This window comes from Artemia sp. Qi Xiang Cuo, chromosome 13, assembly GCF_049724085.1.
Source record: "Artemia sp. Qi Xiang Cuo chromosome 13, ASM4972408v1, whole genome shotgun sequence".
NCBI lineage: Eukaryota > Metazoa > Arthropoda > Branchiopoda > Anostraca > Artemiidae > Artemia > Artemia sp. Qi Xiang Cuo.
Genome location: NC_142806.1, coordinates 4438496 through 4451544, shown reverse-complemented (window position 1 = coordinate 4451544; position 13049 = coordinate 4438496). Strand labels below are relative to the sequence as shown.

The 13049-nt window shown below is 39.3% G+C and overlaps 1 protein-coding gene across 2 annotated transcripts in view; it reads right to left on the bottom strand.

The window, feature by feature from the left end:
• The window catches only part of LOC148944861 (uncharacterized), a 124478-nt gene that overhangs the window by 65290 nt on the left and 46139 nt on the right, over positions 1-13049 (bottom strand). The window lies entirely within an intron of this gene.

Here is a 13049-nt window from a genome sequence, read left to right as displayed (position 1 = left end):
ATTAATCTCTATCTCTCAATTGTCACCGCTTTTGTCCTAAGCTCCTGCGGAAGATAGCTTAGAATATTGAACTTTGTATTTTTTAAAAGTATAAATGCCACAAAAAGGTATTTTTTCAAAAATAAGGGGCAATTGCTCCTTATATCTCAATTGTCACCGCTACTATCCAAAGCTCCTGCTGAAGCTAGCTTCGAATATTGAACTTTTTAAAAGTAAAATACCACAAAAAGGTGTTTTTCAAAAACTAGGGTGCAAATAATCTCTATCTCTCAATTGTCACCGCTTTTGTCCTAAGCTCCTGCGGAAGATAGCTTAGAATATTGAACTTTGTATTTTTAAAAAGTATAAATGCCACAAAAAGGTATTTTTTCAAAAATAAGGGGCAATTGCTCCTTATATCTCAATTGTCACCGCTACTATCCTAAGCTCTTGCTGAAGCTAGCTTCGAATATTGAACTTTTTAAAAGTAAAATATCACAAAAAGGTATTTTTCATAAACTAGGGGGCAATTAATCTCTTGACACCTCTCAAGTGTCACCGCTTTTGTCCTAAGCTCCTGCGGAAGATAGCTTAGAATATTGAACTTTGTATTTTTAAAAAGTATAAATGCCACAAAAAGGTATTTTTTCAAAAATAAGGGGCAATTGCTCCTTATATCTCAATTGTCACCGCTAGTATCCTAAGCTCCTGCTGAAGCTAGCTTCGAATATTGAACTTTTTAAAAGTAAAATACCACAAAAAGGTATTTTTCAAAAACTAGGGTGCAAATAATCTCTATCTCTCAATTGTCACCGCTTTTGTCCTAAGCTCCTGCGGAAGATAGCTTAGAATATTGAACTTTGTATTTTTAAAAAGTATAAATGCCACAAAAAGGTATTTTTTCAAAAATAAGGGGCAATTGCTCCTTATATCTCAATTGTCACCGCTACTATCCTAAGCTCCTGCTGAAGCTAGCTTCGAATATTGAACTTTTTAAAAGTAAAATATCACAAAAAGCTCTTCAGGATTACCTTAACTGCTATTCACTTTAACCCTTTTTTTTCTTTTTTTTCTCCATCTTCATTTCGCAAATGTTATCTAGCTCTTTTTCCCTATTATTCAAATAAGATCGTTCGTATAGTCCATTTTGCGAATCCCTTACCCCTTTTTTGCAAATGTCAATCAAACAATTCTGATTGTAACATCCAATTCTTTTTAATAATAAACTACTCTCGAATTAATGCAATTAACCACGTGTAGAGGCCCCATAGAATAACATTCGAAGGCCATGTGAGAAGATACTCACTCTCTTTGAAAAGGTGTAGAGAAACATGCTTGCCCACTTTATAGGTAAAGATCGCTTTTTAAAATGTCTACGTCAAATGACACATTCTTGTGCAATTCATATCAATAACAAAAACCTTGCCAGCTTTTTAAAATGTCCACGTGTATGGTTGTTACCATGCCAGCTTTTTTCGCAATGCCCATGTCTAACTATAGTGTCACATGCGTGGGTTTTTCTTGCGCAATTCCATGTATTTTTTCATGTACCGTTCAAATCAACAGCAATTCCATGTATTTTTCCATGTATTTTTTTAATTACACAGTTCTTGTGTAATTGTATGTGTAATTAGAATATATAGAATAGATACTACTTATATATAGATTCTCACTGTCGCTTGTCTTCTAAACGCAGACAAAATTTTTCAGGTAGTGGGAGAACTTCCAACGATTTATTTAGTCCATATTTTTGACTTTCAAAGGTATGGTAGACATTATCCATAAGAAATAATCCATGTTAAAATTCAAAACCTAATAATCATTGCTTTCATTTTCAATTTGTTTGGTTCATTTTACCTCGGCTGGTCTTTCGTCATTATGAAATATATATCACCGAACCTCTGTTTTTTAAAAAAGGTATGGTAGGCATTGATTACCTTACCCATGTCCAAATCCCAAGCCCAATCATCATCGCTATTATTTTCAATTTTGACAAGTCTTGGTTCTTGCTGTCCAGGTTGATTTTCATTGACTTGCTCACATTTTCAGTATCACATTTTTTCTAACCGCGTGTGTCTTTGCTCTTCATTTTCATTTTTGACTTGCTCAAATGCTAGGTGTTTCATGTCTTCTAACCGCGTGTCTTTTAATTTCATTTTTGACAATTCACCGCTTTTCTACTGACTGCGTATGTCTTTGCCCTTCATTTTAATTTTTGACTCGCTCACTTTCTCGGTGTTGTACGTCTTCTAACCGCGCATGTCTTTGCTCTTCATTTTCATTTTTAACACGCTCTAATTGTCGTTTTCGCATATCTTCTAACCACCCGGGTCTTCGCTCTTCGTTTTCATTTTTGACACGTTTTTGGATTTTGATTACTTCAGACAATTTAGCAATGGCCTTTGCTTTAGCTGTCCGTGTTGGTGTTGTCAGAATTAATGGTCGCGGTTGTCGAATCTCGCATCTTATCACGTTTGATAGTTCATGTGTTCATTTAATACCAGGTGTTCATTTAAGTAATCATTTACAGTAACTACACACCGCACACACTACACCGCCACCCCAGGCACACACCACACACACGCACACACACACACACACACACACACACACACACACACACACACACACACACACACACACACACACACACACACACACACACACACACACACACACACACACACACACACACACACACACACACACACACACACACACACACACACACACACACACACACACACACACACACACACACACACACACACACACACACACACACACACACACACACACACACACACACACACACACACACACACACACACACACACACACACACACACACACACACACACACACACACACACACACACACACACACACACACACACACACACACACACACACACACACACACACACACACACACACACACACACACACACACACACACACACACACACACACACACACACACACACACACACACACACACACACACACACACACACACACACACACACACACACACACACACACACACACACACACACACACACACACACACACACACACACACACACACACACACACACACACACACACACACACACACACACACACACACACACACACACACACACACACACACACACACACACACACACACACACACACACACACACACACACACACACACACACACACACACACACACACACACACACACACACACACACACACACACACACACACACACACACACACACACACACACACACACACACACACACACACACACACACACACACACACACACACACACACACACACACACACACACACACACACACACACACACACACACACACACACACACACACACACACACACACACACACACACACACACACACACACACACACACACACACACACACACACACACACACACACACACACACACACACACACACACACACACACACACACACACACACACACACACACACACACACACACACACACACACACACACACACACACACACACACACACACACACACACACACACACACACACACACACACACACACACACACACACACACACACACACACACACACACACACACACACACACACACACACACACACACACACACACACACACACACACACACACACACACACACACACACACACACACACACACACACACACACACACACACACACACACACACACACACACACACACACACACACACACACACACACACACACACACACACACACACACACACACACACACACACACACACACACACACACACACACACACACACACACACACACACACACACACACACACACACACACACACACACACACACACACACACACACACACACACACACACACACACACACACACACACACACACACACACACACACACACACACACACACACACACACACACACACACACACACACACACACACACACACACACACACACACACACACACACACACACACACACACACACACACACACACACACACACACACACACACACACACACACACACACACACACACACACACACACACACACACACACACACACACACACACACACACACACACACACACACACACACACACACACACACACACACACACACACACACACACACACACACACACACACACACACACACACACACACACACACACACACACACACACACACACACACACACACACACACACACACACACACACACACACACACACACACACACACACACACACACACACACACACACACACACACACACACACACACACACACACACACACACACACACACACACACACACACACACACACACACACACACACACACACACACACACACACACACACACACACACACACACACACACACACACACACACACACACACACACACACACACACACACACACACACACACACACACACACACACACACACACACACACACACACACACACACACACACACACACACACACACACACACACACACACACACACACACACTGAGCAGAAGTAGCCCCGAAATTGTGAACTTGATACCCTCAGTCGTTCTTGGGATACTGCTGACATGCCTTATTGGGAATTAGCATTATATTATAACAGTGCATTTTTAGTTAATATCAAGGCAACCTTTAGTTTTTAAACATGATGGGCAAATGGAAGAGTTGGCGTGGGAGGGTGGGTGTGGAAGGGGGATTGGTTGCTCTCCAATCACTTTTGACTATTAAAAAGGGTATCATTCCTTTCTATTTTCAATCAAATGAGCCCTTTTCGAAGTTCCCCTGACAACTCCTTTTATACGAAGTGCCCTGGTCTAAACAACAACAAAAACAAAAAATAATACATTATACCCACATCAATCTTTACTATAAAAATGTCAAGCCTTTCAATCACTTTCGACTATTAAAAAGGGCACTAGGCCTTTTGATTTCCAATCAAATGAGCCCTTTTTGAAACGGCAATGCTTTCTATAAATACCTAATATGCCCCCAGGGCATAAATTAAAACCCTTACCCTAAGGTCCGTTAGGGTGGTTGTCATCCTCTAAGACCGAATTTCCAGAACTTTCAATAACGTTAAGCAAAATGGTTATCTCAAAATTTTGATTGGATGTGTTTGGGGAAATGGTGGGCGTGAGAGGGGCGGTAGTAGCTCTCCAATCCCTTTCAACTATTAAAAATGGCCCTAGCCCTCTCTGTTTCCAGTCAAATGAGCCCTTTGGAAATTTCTACGACAAAAATTTCAATAAAAATTTCATATGCCCCCAGAGGGTGACTTACAACCCTTGCCCTGAGTGCTGAGGGGGGGGGGCTGTCATTCTCAAAGACCTAATTTTCAGAACTTTCTACTACGTAAAACAAAATGGCTATCTGAAAATTTTTGATTGGATGTCTTTGGAGGAATGGTGGGCGTGAGAGGGGGGTTAGTTGTTACCCTCCAATCACTTTTGACTATTACGAAGGGCACTAGCCCTCTCAATTCCCAATCGAATGAGCCCCTTTTGAAGTTTTACGAAAAACCATATATGTAATGCACCCAGGGCAGAACTTCCAACCTTTGTCCTTTGGGCTCTGGGGGGTTTGTCATCCTTAAATATATAATTTCCGAAATGTCCGAAACTCGACTACCAAAGGTCGTACTTCAGTGGCAGCCACGTGGTACCAGAAGAAGAGAATGCCTGAAAAATACCCTACGACGCAGTTACCGGGCTGGCCTCGCAAACCTCACTGCCTTAATCAAACCGAACTGGGGCGATATCTGGCTGGCCACAGTAATGAGAGATGACTTGTGACTCTTTTTGGACGTCCTAAGCACCTCTGGAGGCACAAGAGGGTCTAAGGTCTAAGGTCTAAGGTAAATACATAATTTCCTGAACTTTCAACTACGTTGAACAAAATGGCCATCTCTACCCATTTAGCCGGTGGGCGTAAGAGGGGGGTTAATTACTCTCCACTCACTTTCGACTATTAAAAAGGGCAATTTCCAATCAAATGAGCCCTCTTTGAAATTTCTATATAAACTTTATATGCCCCCAGGGCAGAACTTACAACCCTTGCACTGAGGGCTTTGAGGGGGTTATCATCCTAAAAGACCTAATTTCAAGAACTTTCAACTACGTTGAACAAAATAGCTATCTAAAACATTGATTGGATGTGTTTGGGGAAAGATGGGCGTGAGAGGGTGGTTAGTTGCCCTCAAATTACTTTCTACTATTTAAAAGGGCACTAGCCCATTGAATTTCCAATCGAATGAGCCCCTTATCAAGTTTATACGACAAAGATTTCAATTAACCTTATATGCCCCCAGGGCATAACTTATAACCCTTGCCCTGAAGACTGTGGAGGGGGGGAGTGTCCTGCTTAAAGGCATAATTTCCTGGACTTTGAACTGCGGGGAACAAAATGGCTATCTCAAAATCTTTATTGGATGTGTTTAGGGAATTGGTGGGCGTGGATGGGGTGTTATTTGCTTTCCAATCACTTTCGACTATTAAAAAGGGCACTATCAGAGGCTCCTGGAATTGATCACATGCCGAAACTGGTTCTAAAACATGTTTTGCCGGTGATATCTCATATTTTTATTTTTTATTTTTTTAATCAATTTGTCTTTTCAAAAGGAATAGTTCCAAAAGGTCTAAAGAAAAGCCGTATTATACCTTTATATAAGTATGGAAATAAGGAAGAGATAAATAATTACCGCCCTATTTCAATTTTGCCAGTTATTTCGAAGATTTTTGAAAAAATAATGCATGATAAAATAAGTAAATTTGCGGAAGAAAATGAAATAATACCACTTAGCTAGCCATTATGGATTTCGGAAGGGCATTCGCCGGATCACGCGATTACCCATTTTATTTTTAAAGTGAAAGATTTTCTAAATATGGGTTTTTATGCCTCGGCTTTATTTGTCAACCTGTCGAAAGCATTTGATACAGTAACCCATAATCTTTTAGTTAGAAAGTTAAAGAATTATAAATTTCCACCATGGATTGTTAGTTGGATTGAGTCATATCTATCAAATAGGTCACACGTCGTTATAGTTAGACCAAAAAGATCACGAGAGCACCTAATAACTTGCGGACAGGGGGTCGATTTTAGGGCCACTCCTTTACCTCATTTATACCGCGGATATAGGAAATTTTATGAAAGATGGTTCGACAATATCATTCGCAGATGATACAATTTTATTATTCCGAGCTGTAAGTGTTGAAACCCTTTTTAAGACCATGGAAAGCGCGTTGAATGATATAATGAAATACTCGAGAAGTAATACTTTATTGATTAATGTTAAAAAAACAAATTACATAATTCCTTCTACTAATAAATATGTGGACAGTGAACGACCTCTAACAGCTTATGGGCACCTAACATGCAGGGTCTCAAAATTGAAATATTTATGTGTAATCATTGATGAATTATTGTCATGGAATGAACATGTAAATTCAATATCTATAAAAATTGCAAGAGGAGCTGGGATTTTGTATAAACTTAAAAATTTCCTTCCGCAAAAAGTTTTGCGAACCCTTTGTTTTACTCTTGTTTATCCTTATATGCAGTTTAGTTGATACGTTTGGGCTAATTCTTTTTGTTATAATTTAGAGAGAATTCAAATCTTAAGCTGTAAAGTCAATTTATTTTAATAAACTTTATACTAAAGAAGTTGTTCTTAAAGCTCAGTTGTGTTATTTTAATTTCAGTTGTAATCTCAGTAATTTGTGTTATTTTATAGACTGACAAAGCTATTCATTCTAATCTTGTTTAATGACTTTATTTCTGCTCGTCTTTCGTTTTAATATCGCTCCTCACTTTCTTTGAAATTTTATTAGAAAAGGTTTTTTAGGTTAAGGACTGTAACTATCTGTAACTATCTTTAACTATTTGTAACTACCTGTAATGACCGTAATTATTTTATAAACCCGGTAAGTATGCATTATAATCATCACCATCTTTATTTAAAAGGTAAAGTTCACAAAAATAATTTCTGTAATCACAATTTATTATGTGTGGTCCTCAGATATCAGTTTTGAAGGCTGTAACTGGTAATCCTTCGTGTATTTCGCAACCATGATTTTAAAAAGAGTTTTTAGATAATAAAAGTTCTGGATTGCTGACATATGGCCTTTCCGTTCAACAAAAGCGCTATGACGCTACCAAAGGTTTATTGCAACGAGCTGCAAGTAGAGAGTGGCTCCTGCAAATAGTAACTGAAACTCTAAAAAAGGGAGTTCTGCTAACCATGCGTACTTCAAATTAATTGAAATCTTATGGTGATTCTAAAATACAAAATTCATTCAGTTTAAAGTTACCCACCAAAGTTACAAACCTGCAAAAATTTGCTCTTACACCCCTAATAACGGGAGTGATCTTCCTGAAAATATCACCATCAGATTTAGCATCTTAAAACACTCTATAGCTGAGGTTTTAAACCTCTATCTACAGAAAACAAAGTTCTATTTTTATTCCGAGAAGGAGCTAATGCTGAAGTTTGAAACCTCTATCTTAGGTAGCGCAATAGCGCTGCCTAAGTAAAGAACAATGTTGGCACAATGTATTATTTTTTTTTCTCCATATCCGGGCCCTTCGTATCGAAGGAGTTGTCGTAGAAGCTTCGAAAATGGCTTATTCGATTGGAAATTAGAGAGGGTAGTGCCATTTTTAATAGTCAAAAGTGATTGGAGGGCAACTAGCCCCCCCCCAGGCCCATCAGTCCCCCAAAAACAACCAATCAAAATTTTGAGATAGGCATTTTGTTCAGCGTAGTTGATTTCCAGATAGAAAATATGTTTTTGAGGAGGACACTCCCCCAAAACCCTCGGGGTAAGAGTTTTAAGTTATGCCCTGAGGGGGCATATGAGGGGGCATTATTTTTTTTCCCTTTAGAGCAGGGCAATTCGTATCAAAGAAGTTGTCATATAAACTTCGAAAAGGGCTCATTCAATTGGAAATTGGAGTGGCTTGTGCCCTTTTTAATAGCCAAAAGTGATTGGAAGGCAACTAACACCCCTTCCAAGCCCACCATTTCCCGAAACACATCCAATCAACATTTGGGATAGCCATTTTGTTCAGCGTAGTTGACTTCAAGATAGAAATTATGTTTTTTAGGCGGACACTCCTCCACAGCCTTCAGGGCAAAGGTTGTAAATTATGCCCTGGGGGCATAAAAGGTTTTTATAGAAGGCGTTGTCGTAGAAACTTCAAAAAAGGCTCATTCGATTGGAAATTCAAAGGGCTAGTGTCCTTTTTAATAGTCGACAGTAATTGGAGGGCAACTAGCCCCCCCACGCCCATCATTCAACCAAACACGTCCAATCAAAATTTTTAGATAGCCATTTTGTTCAGCGTAGTTGATTTCCAGATTGTAAATGTGTTTTTGAGGAGGACACTCTCCCACAACCGTTAGGGCAAGGGTTGTAAGTTACGCCCTGGGGGCATATAAGGTTTTTATAGAAAACTTTGTCGTAGAAACTTCACAAAGGATCCTTTTGGTTGCAAATCAAAGTCGCGAGTTCACGATTTTATAACCTGAAATAATTGAAAGGCAACTGAAACCCCTTCTAAGCTCCTAGCTTCCCCAAAAACACATATATTCAAAATTTTGAGATAGCCAATTTGTCCCACGACGTTCAAAGTTCAGGAAATTATGCCTTTGAGCAGGACACTCCCCCCTCAGTCTTCAGGGCAAGGTTTATAAGTTATGCCCTGGGGGCATATAAGTTTTTTTTTATTGAAATCTTTGTCGTAGAAACTTAAAAAGGGCTGATTCAATTTGAAATTAAAACGACTAGTACCTTTTTTAACAGTCAAAAGTTATATGAGGGCAACTAACCCCCCCTCTCACGCGTACTTTGCCCCCAAAAAGATCCAATAAAATTTTTTAGAGAGCAACTTTATTCACCGTGGTTGAAAGTTTTGGAAATTAGGTCTTTAAGGATGACGACCCCTCCCCCCACAGCACACAGAGCATGGGTTTTAAGTTATGCCCTAGGGGCATATAAAGTTTTTATTGAAAGCTTTGTCATAGAAACTTCAAAAGGGCTCATTCAATTGGAAATTGAAAGGGCTAGTGCCTTTTTTAATAGTTGAAAGTGATTTGATAGCGACTAACGTCCCTCTCATGCAGACCATTTTCCCAAACACATCCAATCAAAATTTTGAGATATCCATTTTGTTCAACGTAGTTGAAAGTTCTGTAAATTACGTCTTTTAGGATGATAACCCCCTCAGAGTCCTCAGCGCAAACGCTGTAAGCTATGCCCTGGGGGCATATAAAGTTTTTATTGAAAGCGTTGTCGTAGAAACTTCAAAAGTGCTCATTTAATTGGAAATTGAAAGGGCTAGTGCCTTTTTTAATAGTTGAAAGTGATTGGATAGCGACTAACACCCCTCTCATGCCCACCATTTTCCCAAACACATCCAATCAAAAATTTTAGATATCCATTTTGTTCAGCGTAGTTGAGAGTTCTGGAAATTGGGTCGTTTAGGATGATAACCCCCTCAGAGCCCTTAGGGCAAGGGTTGTAAGTTATGCCCTGGGGGTATATAAGGATTATATAGAAATTTGTTGTGTAAATCATAGGCAGTTGTCTTAGAAACTTCGAAAAGGGTTCATTCGATTGGAAATTGGAGTGGCTAGTGCCCTTTTTAATAGTCGAAAGGGATTGGAGGGCAACTAGCCCCCCACGTCCATCATTCCCCCAAACACATCCAATCAAAATTTTGAGATAGCTATTTTGTTCAGCGTAGTAGATTTCCAGATAGAAAATATATTATTGAGGAGGACACTCCCCCACAACCCTCAGAGCAAGGGTTTTAAGTTATGCCCTGGGGTATATAAGAACGATGTTGGCACAACGTATTATTTATTAATTTTTTCCTTTAGAGCAGGGCACTTCGTATCAAAGAAGTTGTTGTAGAACTTCTGAAAGGGGTCATTCAAAGAGGGTCATTCGAAAGGGGTCAAGGCCATACGGCTCCATTGTTTTATTATTACTATTTTTTTCCCAGAGGCACTTCATATGGAAGGAGTCGTCGTAGAAACTTCAAACGGGGCTCATTCGATTGGAAATTGCTTTGGCTTGTGCCCTTTTTAATAGTTGAAAATGATTGGAAGGCGACTAACACCCCTTCCACGCCCACCATTTCCCAAAACACATCCAAACAAAATTTTGAGATAGCCACTTTGTTCAGCGTAGTTGATTTCCACATAGAAATTAGGTTTTTGAGGAGGACAGTCCCCCACAGCCCTTAGAGCAAGGGTCGTAAGTTATGCCCTAGGGGCATATAAGGTTTTTTGTAGAAAACTTTGTCATAGAAACTTCAAAAAGGTCTCATTCGATTGGAAATTCAAAGGAATAGTGCCCTTTTTAATAGTTGAAAGTGATCGGAGGGCAACTAAACCCCCTCTAGCGCCCACCATTTCCCCAAAAACAGCCAATCAAAATATCGAGATAGCCATTTTGTTCAACGTAGTTAAAAGGTCGGGAAATTATGTCTTTGAGGATAACAAATCCCCCCAGCCCTGAAGGTAAGCGTTCTACGTTATTCCCTGCAGACATATAAGGTTTTTTCTAGAAAGCGAGGTCATATAAATTTCGGAGGGGGCTTATTGGATTGGTAATCAGACGCTCTAGTGCTCTTTTTAAGAGTGAAAGTGATCATAGGGCAGCTACCCCCCCCCCCCCACACACACGCACGTATTGTCCCGGAATGCATCTAATAGATAATTTGAGACAGCCATTCTATTCAAAATAGTCTGAATATCATATAACAAGGCTTTTGGGTTTGAAACAAACCCCAAAGATCAGGGGCAAGGGTTGTAAGTTATGCCCAGGGTATATTTGAGGTTTTTAGGGAAAGGGTGGTTGTTTAACTTTAGAAGAGGCTCAGTCTTTTTCCCTGAAAAAGAATATGTCAATAAAAAACGAACATAAATTAATTAAAAAAACTTTTCCACAAAACAAGTTTTTTTTAAAAAAAGTAAAGAACTCCATTAGACTAAAAATGAACAAAAATAGAATCAAATAATCTACACCAAGCATACAACTACCACCAATCAGTATGAATAAATAAATGAAACCCAAAACAAACAGAGATTAAAATAAATAACATAGTCAAACTCAAAACAAGCAGAAATTAATATGAGTACGGTTCTAGACCCCTATGGGTTTAGGTAAAACTGGAGGAATCATTAAAACTGGAAAACTGGAATAATAAACTGGAGGAATCAATAGAAAAAAATTCTTGGAAGTTTCGTTTTCAGTGGTATTGATTTTTCAATGTTATGACAAAAGAAGAATTGTTTGAAATATATTTTGTTTTCAGTAAAGTGTAAATGAAACCTTACCCCTTAGAGGGTTTAGGGAGACGTTTGACCTTCTCTTGCTTGTGGTATTTAGTTTTATTTTTAAATTTAACTTGATTAATCATTTTAATGCCAGGTAAACTATTAATATTATTTGGAAATCTCCTATCAACCGTATTTTTTTAAATGCACAATAGGATGAAAATTAATTAACATATGGGAACAGTCTGTCCTCTTGAAAGTGGAGAATCAAGGAGGAGGGAGGGGGGACATCGCCCCAATTTTTTTCTTGCGTCCCAATTCGTTATTTTTTTCTGTTTATCGCTCTTTTTTTTTTAAATGAATTTGCCAATTTAGTCAATTTAGCCAATTAAGGCGCCGATGTCAAATTGCTCACCCCCCCAAGATTTTGATTATTGGAGCATTTTATTACATTGCACGCCTCTAGATTTTTCTCTAGATCCCCCTGCCTCTTGAAAGTCCAGTCATAAGAAAAAATCAAAGTGTATGTGGCATGCTTTTCTCGCGTTAAGTTAAATAATGAGTTAAATTCTTGCGTTAAGTTAAAAACTAAAACCATTCGGCACCCAACAGCTTAAGTAGGGGTAGCTTTCCTTTTTAAGGTGTATTCTCTTTCAAAATCAACAGATTTTTAATGTTTCAGTTTTTCAGACGAAA